A 17,459-nucleotide genomic window follows, 5' to 3' on the forward strand; every position below is an offset into this window, starting at 1 on the left:
GATACTTGTTTCTTCAAATCATCCTGCAACTATACATGAAATATAAATATTCAAGGACCAATAAAGTCAAGATAAATTAAATTATTAAAGAACTCAACACTTTCAAATCCAACATTGGCAGGATTATAATAAATGGAATATCTATAGCTTACTTACAATTTTGGCAGCAGTCTCAGCTACCTTTGTATCTGGGATCTTCCCATTTTTATCTTCATGTGCTATAATCCAAAGGGTTGCCCGATCAAACTTGCCCTCAGGCATTGTTTTCATCTTTAAAATAACAAATAAATGTAAACACTAACCAGTTCATCTTTAATAATCATTGTACCAAGGCAGTTAAAGTAAACACTAACCAGTTCATCCTCCAAACCAGCATACCCTTTACGCGATAGTCTATGATGATACTTATGCTTAGATTTCCTCTCCACTTGTTCCTGGTGAAGTTGCTTCAAAACAAAATATTTCCACACATTGAGTTATATAAAATATTAAAGACAACAATTGTAGGAAAATATATGTAGAAAGTAATAGCTTACCCCAAACTGATTCGTAAGCCTATGTAGCACAAACTCCTTCCAATCTGACTTGTCAATAAATTGATAGTCTTTAGGAGGATCACTTAATAGCTCAGGTTGGACTTTGTAAGGGAGAACAAATTTACATGTCAGCCTAGACTTGAATTCCCTCCACTTATTTGATGCAGATGCTAACACCATCTTCTTACATTGAGGACTCAGCACAAAAGCCATTTACAATCAATGATGTACTAGTTAAATAAATGATACTAAATAATGTTCTAGTTAAATGATGTACTAGTCATATAAATAACCAAGTAATGTTGCTTACCTCTACATTTTCCCAAATCTTCTTTTTCATATCCTCTGTAACATCCTTCCACTTCTTTATGGTAATTGGGATCTTTGTACGTGCTAAAGTCCCAATGTAAGACTGCATCTCAGTTGCTGCCTTCCCATGTGGCTATGCTTTTGAATTAAACTCCACCACCTTTTGACTTTCATTATTTTTCGCTTTACAATGCGATGCATTGTAACCATCCCCCTCTTCTTCCTTTTTCCATTAACTGAGCTATATGTGGTAGCAATGTCCTTTGTCACCTTCGATTCAGTTACAGAAGGCTCAGCTGCCTTTGATTTGGAGGTTTTCTTCTTCGAGGAAGCCACTCTCTTTGGCGCCATTGTCTAGGATGAAATGAAATGAAATATATAGATGAAACAGTTTGTAAATAGAGTATATATTTAACTAGTAAGAAGTATTTATGGCAGAGACAATACAAAGATTGATTACCATAGTGTAACTTTTGCAAGATAGATATGTAAATGAAGGTTCTTGTAAATGGATCCTTGTTTAATTTTCTAGGAATCTTATAAATGGATCCTTGTTTAATTTTCTAGAGACCTTGAAAATTAGAATGAGCAGCCTTTTCTTCCTCGAAAAGAATTAAAAAAAAAACTTGATCCATGTTTAATTTTCTAGAGACCTTGTAAATGGAGGATCGTTTGAGGTTTTAAAATTTAAACCGAGCTTAGTGAAGACTTTTTAGAACTTAACTAACAGTTCAATTAGTTAAATTTCCTATTATAAATGCAAATAGAAGATGGCTTGAAGCTTAAGGACCGGACCTCCAGAACCCATCTTGAATCTTAAGGACCAGACCTCCCTTAGAGGTGCAGACCTCCAGTATCCCACCTCTTCATTTCTTTTTGTTTTTTATCCCGGCCACAAACCCCATGCCACACTCATACCCATCCTCTTCTTTGCTTTTCTTTATTCAAATGCCCTATCACTTCCTTTTCCTAATTAAACAAACCCACACCTTCACTTCCTTTTCTACTATGAGACATACTTAATTTTCAGACCAAGTAAACACTCATCAAAGGCAATGGCAGTGTCATAGAGATATATATCAAACAGATCCTTCAACTTAGATTAACAGAACTAACCTCTACTTGCCCGTAGTTTCAAATAAATTTCGTCTAGTCTTTTTCCTGAGGAACCTTACTTAGCCTATCTTGCAAAGAATGTTGTGAAGCACCTGCAGAACCAGAAATAAAAAAACATTAGAAATAATTCATTCATGCAGAAACACACTTAAGAACAAATCACACAGTCATTCCCACACCAAAAACAACCAGTTACCTTATATAAATGCCCTTTTGATGCTACTTATCAATCCATATACCCTCACCATCAGGTCTAATGCAGTTTGTAGGATTGTCTCTAACCATTTCATCCAATGTCTCAATAGATGGCAGACCTCTGGTAAACGGTTGATGGTCAACCATACTATCCCCTAACTCATCATCATCATAATATATCGACATCATTGTAATTTCTATCTGGGGTTGATAGAACAACAGACCAAGCAGCATCTGCAAGGTCTTCCACGAAAAAGACTTGACTCACTTGTACGTCTTGCCAAAAAAAATTGATCATGCTTGGAACCTATCCTATTAAGATTGACCAAAGTAAAGCCTAGATCATCTATTTTAATTCCATTTGTACTTTCAACCCAATCACACTTAAAGATACGTATCCTAAACTTGAAATAGTCAAGTTCCCATATTTTTTGGATCACCCCATAGAAACATATATTTGTAATGATGAGGTTTTTATCCTTCGTAGATGCAACTTGCATTGTCTCCCCTTGCCAGCAAACGCGACTATTTTGAACAATCCGAACGTCATCACGAGCCTTAGTATTAAAATGAACCGCATTAATGGAATAACTCGCAAATTTTGGGACTTCCATGCACGGTCCATCAGGTACCCACCGCAGCGTGTCTGGTATGTCATCAGTTTCACAATCGAGTTGAGATCTAACCTATAAGGATAAGCATTTTAATAAAATATAGGAATTACTTAAATACATTAGTGCATCCTTTGAACAAATTAATACTTACTCGATTCTTTAATCAAAGAATGAAAGTGTGATTGTGCTTATCTTACAGCCACTTGTCATTTTTTTGAACCTAGGATTTGAAGCCTTTAAATAGCTGTTGTATGTTTTCCTAGAGCAAATTAAATAACATTTCCTGAGCTCTAAGTTAACTCGCAAGTGCACGAATCGCGGAGTAGCAAAGCTTACAAATACGAGGTCGATCCCACAGGGAATTGGACTAGTGTATGATTACTAACTCAATTAAATTTAATTAACTCAACTCTAACTCACACACGCAAATGGGGGTTTTGATTGGTTTTTGGAACTGGACTGACTAATAAATAAATAGCGAAACTTTAAAATAACAAACGGAATGAATTTGGATAAAACAATAATAAAGAACACTAGGGGTCAGAATCCACCACTAGCATACCATTCACTCTACTATGGACAATAACAATCAATATATAAACATGTTGACAAAGTTCGTCTACTAAAAGGTTTGGCTAGTCACTTTTAGCAATTACTCCCCTTACTGTGCATAAACTAAGAGCTTCTTGGGCCTTCCTTAGCCAGTTAACCTGCATGTTCCCTAGTTCTAAGCTAAGGCAGCTGTTACCCATGCAAGAGTCATTACGATTTGTGAGAGTGACAAACACATAGCGCATAGCTCCAAATTAATGTACCCTATGTCCTCTATGATCTCTTTTCTCATGAATATTATCTTAGGATACCCACTTGTTGCCTATTGAAACTATCATCCTTTTGAGCTTGTTTAGTTTCACAACATAAATCTAGATGCATGCAACCTAAGGTGATCAGTCAAAGATGCGAAACAAATAGAGTCAATTTAAACAGAGATCCAAGATTTGTCAACATATAAACAATTAAATTATTGATAATCCATAGTGAAAATGAACAGCAATGGTAGGGCTTCATCCTAGCCCTAGCCCAATATTTAACTATGCATAATTAAATCCACAAATAAAAAATGCATAATTAAAATAATGGAAATAGAAATAAAAGGAAGAGAGATCAAGCCGAGGCAGCGAGGTGGAGGTGCGGCTGCAATGGTGGTGTGCAATGGGGCTGCTCGGCCTTGGGCTCCACGGCAAGGAGGCTGAGGTGCTCGGCAAGGTGGCAGCAAGATGGTGATGGCGTGGCTGCTGGAGATGGCTGCTGCTAGGCGGCTTCACTTGATCTTCCTCCTTCAGTTCAGCACAAAATAAAAGAAAACACAATAGAAGGGGGCTGCTGGGGTTCGGCCACAAAAGAAAAGAAGGAAAAAATAAAGAGAGGGGAGATGGTGGCTGCGGCACAAGAAAAACAAGAGAGAGGGTGGCTGCTAGGGTTTGCGGCAAAAGGAAAGGAGAGGGGCTGCTAGGGCTGCGAAAATTTAAAAGAAAATAGAAGAGAACTTCAGAACCCCTTTTCTGATTTTTAAAGATATATTTATAGAGGGGAGTGGGGCTGCATTTTCTATTCCTCTCCAATGTGGGATTGATGTAACTTGACCTAATGGACCAAGGCCATACTCACTTAAGCCCAATGCGAATACAGCAGCCCTTTGCGCAAGTCACTTGAGTCCATCTCCTTCAACCCATGCGCCAATTGCATGGCCCATCACCTAAAGTCCATGCGCCAGCCCCTAGGGTTTCACTTAAGCCCATGCCGCACCCTCCTTAGGGTTTCACGCCTGGCCCAAGTCCAATCCCTTGGCTGAAATTCATCTCATCCATTTGTGCTTTGGCCCAATGTCTTCTAGAAGCTTCTAGAACCTTTGACTTGTTGACTTTGACTTTTGACCACTTCTCCTTGTCCACCTAGGAATCCTAATTGACTTAGGATTTCTATCTCACTTGAATTTTCACAATTACCATTTTGCCCCTCATGACTCATATCTTCATTAGGACTCCATTTCCTACTTGGATTAGGTTTCCTAGTTCAAACAGTATTTCCTGCTCCAACTAGGATTTCTCATTTCTGGCTTCGGATCGTCATGATTCCTTTTTATTCAAGCTTGATCTTTCCTGGTGAGACTAGGAATCCTAGTTTGACTGAGATTCAGCATTTCCTGGTGCGACCAGGATTTCTCCACTTTTCCTAGTTTGACTAGGAAACGTCTAGAAATGGCTCTTTCAGCTCTTTTTCTCTTCTTTGCTCATTTTATCCTATAAGAACAAAAACAAACTAACAACACACAAAATATCGAGTTCTTGCACTCTGAGTTAGGGAGTTAGTATCATAAAATAGTGTAAAATGAGCACTCAACACACCCCCAAACTTAGATTTTGCTAGTCCTCGAGCAAAAAGAACAAAGAAAAGACTCAAGACAGACTCAAAACATCCCAACACATGACTTCATAAGTACAGCCATAACTAGCATAGTCAAGCAAATGCATATAGAATTTATTTTTCAACCTCTAATAATGCTTCAATTAACATACCTCTCTCCTCCATGAAATATGTAGACCATCCTTGACACAAACTCAAGTGTTTAGACAAACAAGACTAAATCAGCATACCCAAAATAGATTCAACTCCAATTCTCACTAAGGCATACTCTCAATAATAAAACGCTCAGAGATTGGGTTAACACGTGCACTCAAGTATATGTGAGAGATGATATGATAAATAAATGTAAAAAGCTCACATAATAATCATGAAAGAAAGGCACAATGAAACAAAAACATTGATCTCAATAGAAGGAATTAAAATACTTGGAATAGAATCAATAACCATAGGCTTCCCTTTAATCTAGACTCCACATTATGAACTACAATTCTCCCAAGATCAAGTAGGGCTTTTATAAGGTTGTAATGGAGGCTTAGGTTAGGATAAGGTATTGAAATAAAACGGATAACAAAACGCTACAGACTATGAATTTGCACAAAACAATAGTAGAGGCATTCCTTGCATAATTTGCACTCATAGCCTTGAACTCAAACACTTTTCTTCTTCAATCTTTGGAAATCGTCCCTTTCCTTCAATTAAATTATTTTTTTTTTTTTTTTTTTTTTCAAGGGAACGACAAACAATCTTAAGCACAATTCCTTCTCCTTTTACATCAAGCTACGCATAGACATTTCTTTTCAACCTCACATTTTCACCAACTCCATGCAAACTCATAGGTAAGGTAAACGGGTAGAGGAGTGAAACTCCCCCAAACTTAGGTTATGGTATGAGGGTAAACAAAGAAGAGGTCATTAGGCTCAAAATGTTTGACTAGGGTTATAACATAGGGTAGGCTTTAGGCTATGGGTTAAAAAACAAACAAGGCCTAATATCATCTCCTAAGATTCATGTAGTTATATCCATGCTTTGTATAGAATAAGAGAGAAGTTCTAGCTCTTTGATTCATAAGTATATTCCAAGTACTTAATCAAAAGAAAAAATAATGAGATCACAACGACTTTATATGACAAGCAAATATTAGAGTAATGTTAACACTCAGGAATTGAAGTACAGGGCTCAAAAGCTCACTTAGGTCATACAAGTCTACTCTATCAGAAATATGCATCTCTAGACATGCAAGTCATTACTCAAGTTCATGAAAACGAGGCCACAAGTCCATAGAGTTGTAAAGCATGTTATGAAACAATACTAGAGATAGAAGAATACATACTATATATACGGGCTAAACATGCTCATAATAACCATACATAATAAAATCAATTAGTTGGGGACTCAAGACAAAAACAAACAAAAACACTCAAAAACTTTTTTTTTTTTTTTTTCACACACTAAAAACTAAAAATGAGCGAAAACTAAAAACTAAAACTAAAAATGTGTTGCATTCCCCACCCCCAAACTTAAAGGAAACATTGTCCTCAATGTTTAAATGAATGACAAATATGATGTACAATGTAATGAAAAAGAGGCAGGGAAAAACAACACATAAAACAAAAGTACTGAACTGAGCAAAGAGAGGGTGAAAACGTACCTTGGCTGATGTGAAAATGGCTCGCCCACACATAGGTACAAAATCACCTCCTCGTCGTCATCCATCCCTTGGGTTGCCTCCCAAAAAGCGCTAAGTTTCATGTCTTCAGCCAGACCTAGTCTTGTACTAGAATTCAATTTTTTCTTGATTCAGCTCAAAATCAGGCTCAAGGAAAGGCTTCACGCGATGACCATTAACCTTAAATATGTTCCCATTCTTCGGATTCTTGAGTTCAACTGTACCATAGGGAAACACTCGAATCACCTCATAAGGTCCGGTCCATCTCGAACGCAACTTGCCTGGGAAGAGACGTAATCGTGTGTCATATAATAACACCTTCCCTCCAACAAAGAACTCTCTCGGACGTAGCTTCTTATCATGGTACCTCTTGGTCCTTTCCTTGTACAACTTAGCATTCTCATATGCGAAATGTCGTATTTCTTCCAACTCACTAAGTTGCAACTTCCTTTTCTCACCAGCGGCATGAATATCAAAATTGAACTTTTTGATCGCCCAATATGCCTTATGTTCCAGCTCAACTGGTAAATGACAAGCTTTCCCATAGATCAGTCGAAATGGAGACATTCCAATGGGCGTCTTGTAAGCCGTGCGATAAGCCCATAGTGCATCATTAAGCTTGGTAGACCAATCCTTCCTATTGGCGAGCACTGTTCTTTCCAAAATGAACTTAATCTCACGGTTCGAAATTTCTACTTGCCCACTCGTCTGCGGATGATAGGGAGTAGCCACTTTATGCCTTATGCCATATTTCTTCATCACGGCCTCAAACAGCTTATTGCAAAAATGCGACCCCCCATCACTAATGATTGCTCTCGGGGTACCAAATCGTGCAAAGATATTGGTCTTAAGGAAATTCAAGACCACTCGAGCATCATTAGTCCTACAAGCGACAGCTTCCACCCACTTAGAGACATAATCAACTCCAACCAGAATGTACTCGTATCCAAAAGAAGATGGAAATGGTCCCATGAAATCTATACCCCAAACATCAAAGATTTCGACTTCCAACATGAAGTTCAGTGGCATCTGATCACGAGCAGAAATATTTCCCATTTTCTGACATCTATCACATGTGAGATAAAACTGATGACAATCATGAAAAATAGTGGGCCAAAAGAAACCTGCTTGAAGAATCTTGTAAGCGGTCTTAGTTCCTCCACCATGGCCTCCACATTCTTTAGAATGGCACATCTCAATGACATTCCTCTGCTCCATTTCCGGTACACATCGTCTTATCAACTGATCTGACCCATATTTGAACAAATAAGGATCATCCCACACATATTGTCTGACATCATGCATAAACTTCTTCCTTTGGTAGTTTGTCAGATCATTGGGCAACACTCCACTTGCTAAATAATTTGCTATGTCAGCATACCATGGAGTAGTCAAGATGGCAAAAAGCTGCTCGTCCGGGAATGACTCTCGTAACGGTAGTGTGTCCTCCTCAGATTGTTCCTCATTGACAAGTCTGCTCAAATGGTCTGCTACCACATTTTCACAACCTTTCTTGTCTTTGATCTCAATGTCAAATTCCTGTAGCAACAGAGTCCATCTAATCAACCTCGACTTTGCATTTTTCTTATTCAGCAAATACTTGAGAGCGGCATGATCCGTGTAGATGGTGATCTTAGACCCAATCAAATAACTCCTAAATTTCTCCAAAGCAAAGATCACAGCAAGCAATTCCTTCTCGGTAGTAGAATAATTCAATTGAGCATCATTCAGAGTCCTACTTGCATAATAAATCACATGCGGCAGCTTCTCAACTCTCTGACCCAAAACAGCTCCAACAGCATAATCACTTGCATCACACATGAGCTCAAACGGCAAATTCCAATCAGGTGGCATAATGATCGGAGCGGAAGTGAGCAGCTTCTTCAACTTGTTAAAGGCAACCAAGAAATCCTCATCAAACTCAAAATTCACTTCTTTTTGCAATAAGGTGCACAAAGGCCTAGAAATCTTAGAAAAGTCCTTAATGAACCTCCTATAAAACCCAGCATGACCTAGAAAGCTCCTCACTTCTTTAACACTCGATGGAGGCGGCAATCTTTGTATCACATCAATCTTGGCCTTATCAACTTGTATGCCCTCCTTCGAAATCACATGCCCTAATACTATCCCTTGTTGGACCATAAAATGACATTTTTCCCAATTAAGCACTAGATTGGCCTCTTGACATCTTTTCAGAACTAGAGACAGATTATCCAAACATGTATCAAAAGATGAACCAAAAACAGAAAAATCATCCATAAATACCTCAATGATTCGTTCCACCATATCAGAGAAAATAGACATCATGCATCTCTGAAATGTTGCGGGCGCATTGCACAATCCGAATGGCATCCTCCTATAAGCAAATGTACCGAATGGACATGTGAACGTGGTCTTCTCTTGATCCTCGGGCGCAATAGCAATCTGATTGTACCCACTATAACCATCCAAAAAGCAATAGTGACTATGGCTAGCCAACCTTTCCAACATCTGGTCAATGAATGGCAAAGGAAAATGATCCTTCCTCGTTGCGGTGTTCAGCTTCCGATAGTTAATACAAACACGCCAACCGGTTTGTGTTCTTTGGGGAACCAACTCATTGTGCTCATTCTTCACCACAGTAATACCACTCTTCTTTGGCACCACTTGAACAGGACTAACTCACTTCGAATCACTAATAGGATAAATAATACCAACATCCAACAATTTGATTACCTCGTTACGCACAACTTCCTTCAAAGTTGGATTCAGTCTCCTTTGGCCATCACGAGTAGGCTTAGACTCCTCCTCAAGCAAAATTCTGTGCATACAAACTGAATTTCGGCTATGGTCCATCCCAATGCTAACCGATTTTCCTTCAGAACTCTCAAAAGTCTTTCTTCCTCGCTTGCACTCAAATTAGCTGCAATAATCACAGGCAAGGTCTCATTTTCTCCCAAAAATGCATATTTCAAGTGCTCCGGTAACGGTTTCAGCTCCAACTTAGGTGCTTGTTCAATGGAAGGAAGTGTCTTATGATTAGTGGGTACTAACATTTCAAATGGGTTGGACCACTTATTTCTGAGAGGTCGGGTGCCTTCCAAGAGTTTTGGAGCTTTTTCCACTTTTTCCTCTAACTCACTGGACTCTGGTGCTCTCAAAACAACCTCCAATGTATCCTCTGCACCGCTGGTTTCGCACACTTCCTCAACTAATGGGTCCAAACTATCAATCCTCAAGCAATCATCCTCCTCCTTTGGATACTTTATCGCACCAAAAACATCAAACTCAACTGTTTCACCAAGTACAGACATTGTCAACTTCCCATTACTTACATCAATCTTGGTGTTTGCTGTGGCCATGAACGGTCTTCCCAATATGATCGGTAGCTCATTTCCTCTAATTGCGGTATCCTCCATTTCAAGAATGATAAAATCAGCGGGCATGATCAAATCTGCAACCCGAACCAGCACATCTTCAACCACACCTTTCGGAACCTTTACTGAACGATCTGCCAATTGAAGAGTAACACTCGTAGGTTTAAGATCTCCTATGCCCAACTGTGCGAAAACTGAATACGGCATCAAATTAATACTTGCTCCCAGATCCAACAATGCCTTCTCAAACTTATGATTCCCCACCAAACATGGAATTGTGAAACTGCTCGGATCTTTCAACTTTGGTGGCAGCTTTCTCTGCAAAACAGCACTGACTTCTTCACTTAAACACACCTGCTCGTGTTCTTTGAATTTCCTCTTGTGTGTGCACAATTCCTTCAAAAACTTGGCATACTTAGGAATCTGCTGAATAGCATCAAGCAAAGGAATGTTGATTTCCACTCTCTTAAACATCTCCAAAATTTCCTTAGCTTGCTCATCCTTACTCTGCTTCCTTTGCCGTTGAGGAAAAGGCAATGGAGCTCTTGGAATAGAGGAAGTACTCTCGGCCTTCATGCTAGCACGCGTTGCAATGTGCTTTTCTTGCTTCTTTCTTTCCTCCTCTTCCTCATCCTTAACCTTAACTTTATCCCTCTTGTACTTTTCCACTTGTTCAGGATCTAGCATCTCAACTTCGTCCTCATTGCCTGCATTATCATCTCGAGTAATGCCCACTTTGTTGTCAATCACTTTCCCACTTCTCAAAGTAGTGATTGCTTCGGCCTTATCCTGAATTGGTGCACCCTTTACCACTTTGTCCAAAGTTAATGTCACTTGTTCCAATTGGGCTTCCAAGTTCGAGATAGCTTTAGCTGTGACACTCAACTGCTCTTCAGTCTTATTCATAAACGACTTGGTATTATCAGACATCGAAGTTGTACTCTGAGCTAGTGCGGCAATCATGTCCTCCAAATAAGTGCTTCGTTGCTCTACAGGGGACTGTACACTCGGTCTAACTTGAACTTTTCCAACCTCAAAACATGACTCTCCTTGTGATGGCCTAGCTCCTTGGTTTGCCATCAGAACCTGCATCATCTGCTTAAGCTCAGACATCTCAGCTTCCATAGCTGATTTCTTTTCCACTCTTTTCTGTCTATTCCACTGCTGTGAACTCAACGCCAATGTGTCAAAGAGTGTCCATGCTTCCTCAAAAGTCTTCTTTTTCAGTGCTCCTCCACATGTCATATCCACCATATTACGATCTTGATCCAACAGACCCTCATAAAAGTACTCAATCTGCATCCATAGGGCAAAATTATGGTGTGGACAGGAAGTCAGAAGCTCTTGGTACCTTTCCCAACTCTCATGAAACACTTCGTCCTCTGATTGTGTAAACCCTAAGATCTGCTTCCTCACAATGGTAGTCTTGCTAACTCGATAGAACCTCAGAAGAAACTTAGATGCCAGTTCGTCCCATGTTTTAATAGAGGCGACCTGCAAGGAAAACAACCAATGTTTAGCTTTATCTTTAAGAGAGAATGGAAATAACCTTAACTTCCTTTGATCATCGCTCAACCCCCTCAGCTTGCCAATCTCGCATATTGCATGAAATTTCTTAATATGCACGTAGGGATCCTCTCCTTCTAGACCATGAAATGATGGAAGAAGTTTGATTGTCCCACTTGAAAGTTCAAAATCAGCTTCCACTTGAGAGTAAGCAATGCATGTAGGTTGAGCTAGAAGCGTTGGAGACGAATAATCACTCAAAGGTATTCTCATTTGAGAGGCATTCGGCTGCAAGGTCTCCTCGACTTCCGCTTTTGATTTCTCCTCTTCGTCTGCTTCTTCAGATTCACTCCCTTTCAGTGACACAAGAGTTGACCTCATCCTTAATGGTGTCCAATTGAGTCTCGGCCTGCCCTTGTACGCACTCAACACCTTTTGGCCTTCTACACGTGAAAGATGAGTGATCTTCGAATTTGATTCTTCCATTGTACCTTAGAAACAAGAGAAATCAGTGAACCAAAAGAAATAAAAACAGAAAATAAAACCTAACTAAAATGACTTAATTAAAGTTAATTAAACTAGCAATCAACACAAATAACAATTAAAGTTAACTAAAATGACTTAATTAAAGTGACTTAAATGACTTAATTAAAGTTAATTAAACTAGCAATCAACACAAATAACAATTAAACCTAACTAAAATGACTTAATTAAAGTTAATTAAACTAGCAATCAACACAAATAACAATTCCCCGGCAACGGCGCCAAAAACTTGTTGTATGTTTTCCTAGAGCAAATTAAATAACATTTCCTGAGCTCTAAGTTAACTCGCAAGTGCACGAATCGCGGAGTAGCAAAGCTTACAAATACGAGGTCGATCCCACAGGGAATTGGACTAGTGTATGATTACTAACTCAATTAAATTTAATTAACTCAACTCTAACTCACACACGCAAATGGGGGTTTTGATTGGTTTTTGGAACTGGACTGACTAATAAATAAATAGCAAAACTTTAAAATAACAAACGGAATGAATTTGGATAAAACAATAATAAAGAACACTAGTGGTCAGAATCCACCACTAGCATACCATTCACTCTACTATGGACAATAACAATCAATATATAAACATGTTGACAAAGTTCGTCTACTAAAAGGTTTGGCTAGTCACTTTTAGCAATTACTCCCCTTACTGTGAATAAACTAAGAGCTTCTTGGGCCTTCCTTAGCCAGTTAACTTGCATGTTCCCTAGTGCTAAGCTAAGGCAGCTGTTACCCATGCAAGAGTCATTACGATTTGTGAGAGTGACAAACACATAGCGCATAGCTCCAAATTAATGTACCCTAGATCTTGCTGCATCTTATCTACTATAAAAGCATCCACCACTTTACTACATATAGAATTGAAGAATAAACAGAATCTGGTCATAACATATCTCACAGGCTTCTCCAACATTGAACGTATGGCCACAGGGAGCAATTGTTGCATAAAGATATGACAATCATGTGAATTGAGGCCAACAAGTCTTAAATCCTCCATTGATACCAGACTTCTAACATTTGAAGAATAATACTCAGAGACTTTCATACTAAGAAAGGATTTGCATACAGTTCTCTTCTCTTCCCTAGACAAATTCCAACTTGTTGCACGCAGATATGTTCTTTTTTCTCCAAAAATAGGTGATAATTCAGTACGTACCCCCATGTCCAGGAGATTTAAAGGAGCAGCAAGACCATCTTTTGTTTTTGTAGGAATGTTCAATAATGTACCGATAATACTATCGCATACATTTTTCTCAATGTGCATAACATCGAGAATATGGCGAACATAAAGAGATTTCCAATATTCCAGTTCAAAAAAGATTGACTTCTTCTTCCAACACGCTCTTGTATCACCCTCCACACGGTTACGGGGCCACTGCTCTTGTATCACCCTCCACACGGTTACGGGGCCACTTTTTTTTTTTTTTTTCGAGAGGCACACTTCTACAAATACCCCTCTTATAAATCAGTGAATAACTGATGTTTATTCATGTTTCTGGCGATGTCTAGGCATGCGATATCTAATGTACCTACTTAAGATATCGTTTTGACACTGATATCCATTTTGAGGTTAGACATCTTTTTTATTTTGATTCTGATGTCCAATAGGCCCTTTAGATATCAGTTCTCCAATTTCTAGTGAATTAAAATTCTGAATCTGATATTAAAGATAGGAAACACATCGTTAATTATGTAATGACCCGACCCAAATGTCACAAGAAATTTAAATCTTTTTTATTCGTAATGGCCATTTAGAGGCGTAGTGGGAAATTGAATTGTGAGACCTCGTATTTCTTGTAAAAATTTATTTTAAATATTTGAGAACTTATTTTCAAAATAAAAAGGTTTTTGTTTAATTTCTAATTTAAGTTTTAAATTGGGTTTGACCATAAGGTTGACTTTTTATTTAACGAGCTCTGGACTTCGAGTTTGTACTTGTTGAACAGGTCTCGAGCCCACGATTTCATAGACACGTAGCACGTATCGATCTAAGTTACGGTTTGAGAAATATGGGCATTTGAAGCGAGAAGTAATTTTGTAAATTGACAATTTGGGTTAAAAAAAAATCAGATTTTAAATTTTTATTTTCTCTCTCTCCTCACTTCCCTCTCTCTCTCTCTCTCTCTCTCTCTCTCTCTCTCTCTCTCTCTCTCCGACCCTCCCCCCAAACTCCTTCTCTCTCCAGCCTCCCTCCCTCGTCGTCAGGCCAGGAGGCGGAGATGCCACCGCCTCAGCCCCCCTCATTTCTCTCTCTCTCTCTCTCTCTCTCTCTCTCTCTCTCTCTCTCTCTCTCTCTCTCTCTCTCTCTCTCTCTCTCGACCTCCCCTGCGCACGCGACAGTCCGACTAGAGCTTGGCTCTCCGGCCACCTTCTTGGCAGTACAAGACCACCGGTGTGCAGCCTTTATGCCGGCCGTACTCCCTTGAGCCTCCCTTCGCCGGCCAGTCACCACAGACGGTGGATCGACGCGAGGAAACTAGCGGACCCGCCTCTTCCTCCCTGCGATTTCCGCCACCTTCGGCATCGGTTAGACTCGATTTGAGGTGGGTTTTTCTCCTCTTTCCATTGGCTTTAAATTCCCCAATGAAATTGTTGGTTAACTTTTGAGTATTTGAAAATTTTGATTTTTGGGGTTTAGGAACCCATTTCGGGTTCCCTTGGGATTCTGAAATTGGGGGTTGTTCTTGGGTGTTCGTAGACAATTCCCATCTTTATAAAACCCCAATTGTTGTTTACAATCGTAAATTTTGAGAAACTTATAGAAATTGTGAAGTTTGGATTTAGCAATGTCATTTGGGCGGCGACAGTGGTGGTTCTGACCCTCCACTGTCAATTTGGCTGTTTGAATGTGAAATTTGGACTGTATTAAGTTAGGTATTGAAGGTTGAAAGGTGGAAGTTGCTCAAAGTAGACGAAATCTCAAATTAGACCGTAATTGGACACTTTGCGATGCCGGAATGACTTTCAAACGAGCCCGAAGTATATCGTACAGGAGGTTTATATGGAATTAATTAACGGATGTTGGTTTTTGAGTCGAGTTGGATTTTAAATTTGGGTTTGAGGGTATTTTTAATTTAGTCGTTAAAATATAGAAAGGTTGAGCGGAACACCTAGACCCACACATGCACTTTTGATTTGTGGATGAGCCAAACCTAATTTCATGTCTTATTTCCTTACTTATAGGTGACACGATTGAGACTCGAGACGATCCGGTGGAGGATTGAAGCTAAGTTTCTCACTGTGAGTGGATTTTGTCCTTCCGAATTATTTTGCGTATTTAATGGATTAAATCCTTTTTTGGTTTATTTGAGTATAGTTTAAGTTAAAGGATTTTGGATATGGTTATGTTTTGATTGAATTATGATTTTCAAAGTATATAAATGTCATCATAAGTCTTTATTAAATGATATTTTCTTTATATGAGATAGATATTTTGTCTTGGTTTAAGAGTAGCGAGAGTTAAATAATTTCCACGTGATTTTGATACAATTAATTATTGAGAATAAATAGATTTCAAGCCTGAATAAACTATGAGTGATATTTAAGTGACTGATAATCTTGTAGCTAATCTCTCATGTGTAACGACCCGACCTAAATTTTGCTAGAAATTTGAATTTTTATTTAACTTTGTTTTACAAAGCTCTAAAGGAAACTGAATTGTGACACTTCGAGAAAAAAAAAAACCAAAAAAAAAAAAAAACTTTTCTTCTAAATTCAGTTAAAAAAATAACAAAAAAAAATTTATTATTCGGTAACTCATTTTGTTTTTGCAAAAATAAATTTATTTAAATTTACCTATTATCGTTTTATTTTATAACGTGTTAATTTAAAGGTTTAACCCAGATTTTAGACTCAAATATTTAATTGGTTTTTTGTTTCAATTCTAGTTTGTTGGAAAGGTTTCGACCTAACGAACGCGTAGGATCGAACAGTTTGTTAATCAGAACTACAGGTTGAATTTTATAGACGAACAAAGTTTGGGGATATTTTAGACTTTTGCGTTCTAGAGATTTTTTCTAGAAAGACCCAATTTTATTTAAATTTCCTATCTCTCTCTCTCTCCTCACTCACGCATAGCCCCCCCCCCCCGACTTCTCTTTTCTCTCTCTCTCTGGCCGATCATCTTCTCCGACGAGGAGGACTCCCTCGTTTGGTAACCAGAGGCGGCGAGGCCTCCACCCAGCTACTCGCCGTCCTTCTCTCTCCCTCCCCATGTCTCTCTCATGTTTCACTTTCTCTCTCTCCCCTCCCGCACATCTCTCTCTCACACCTCCCTCTGCGCGCGCACATACCCACCACAGCCACCATCGCTGACCACCTCCTGTCGACCCCGACCACCGGCGACCTCCCTCTCAAGCTGACTGTCACCTCCCAGTCATCCTCCTTGCCGAGCTGCCCCTTTACATGCGAAAACTAGCCAGAAAACCACCCAGCTGCCGCCCCCTCTCTTCGTCAATTCCGGCCACCCCCAGCCTCCATTCAACTTGTTTTCAGGTGGGTTTTCCCTCCCTCTTGATGGGCTTTCAATCTCTTGTGTTGTGGTTGCTTAATTTTGAGTTTATATGGAAGATTGAGTTTGGGGGTTTAGAGAGTCATTTCGGGTTTGTCTTAGTTTTTCGGATTTGGAGGCTATTATGAAGTTTTTTTTTCTTTTGGACAAATTATGTCCCTAGGAGACTCAATGAATGTTTAGGATCATAATTTTAGAGAAAATTTGGAGGATTTTGAGTATTGAAAAGTTTGATTGCAAGGGTTGGAACCCATTTCGGGTCTGCTGAGGATTGGCTGAGTCTTATGGTAATTTTGGTGTGGTTTTGGACAATCTCATTGACAGGACCGCCCCCGGATTCCACCCTGAAACCCGGAGAGGTCCTGCGGGAATCCGAAATCAAGGAAAATCCTACCGAAAATTCGGCAGAACCTCCCCTGAAAATGGACTAACCCAGAAATTTCAAAACCTGTTAAAAAGCACTTCTAAACAGCAACCACCTCTACCACAACCAAAAAGGGGTCTCAGACCCAACAATTAAAAAAAATAACTTTATAGTTTAAGTATGGTTATCAGAGCCACTACTCTATTACAAGGAATTTCAACAAAAAAATTAAATGGCGCCTATAGGGTCCGACTAGAGAGATGGATGTAACTGCCTCGACTTTATTGGCTCGACCTCCACCAAAGCTACTACCTGGGGGA

This window comes from Dryas octopetala, chromosome 4 (genome assembly GCF_963921425.1).
Source record: "Dryas octopetala chromosome 4, drDryOcto1.1, whole genome shotgun sequence".
Taxonomy (NCBI): Eukaryota; Viridiplantae; Streptophyta; class Magnoliopsida; order Rosales; family Rosaceae; genus Dryas; species Dryas octopetala.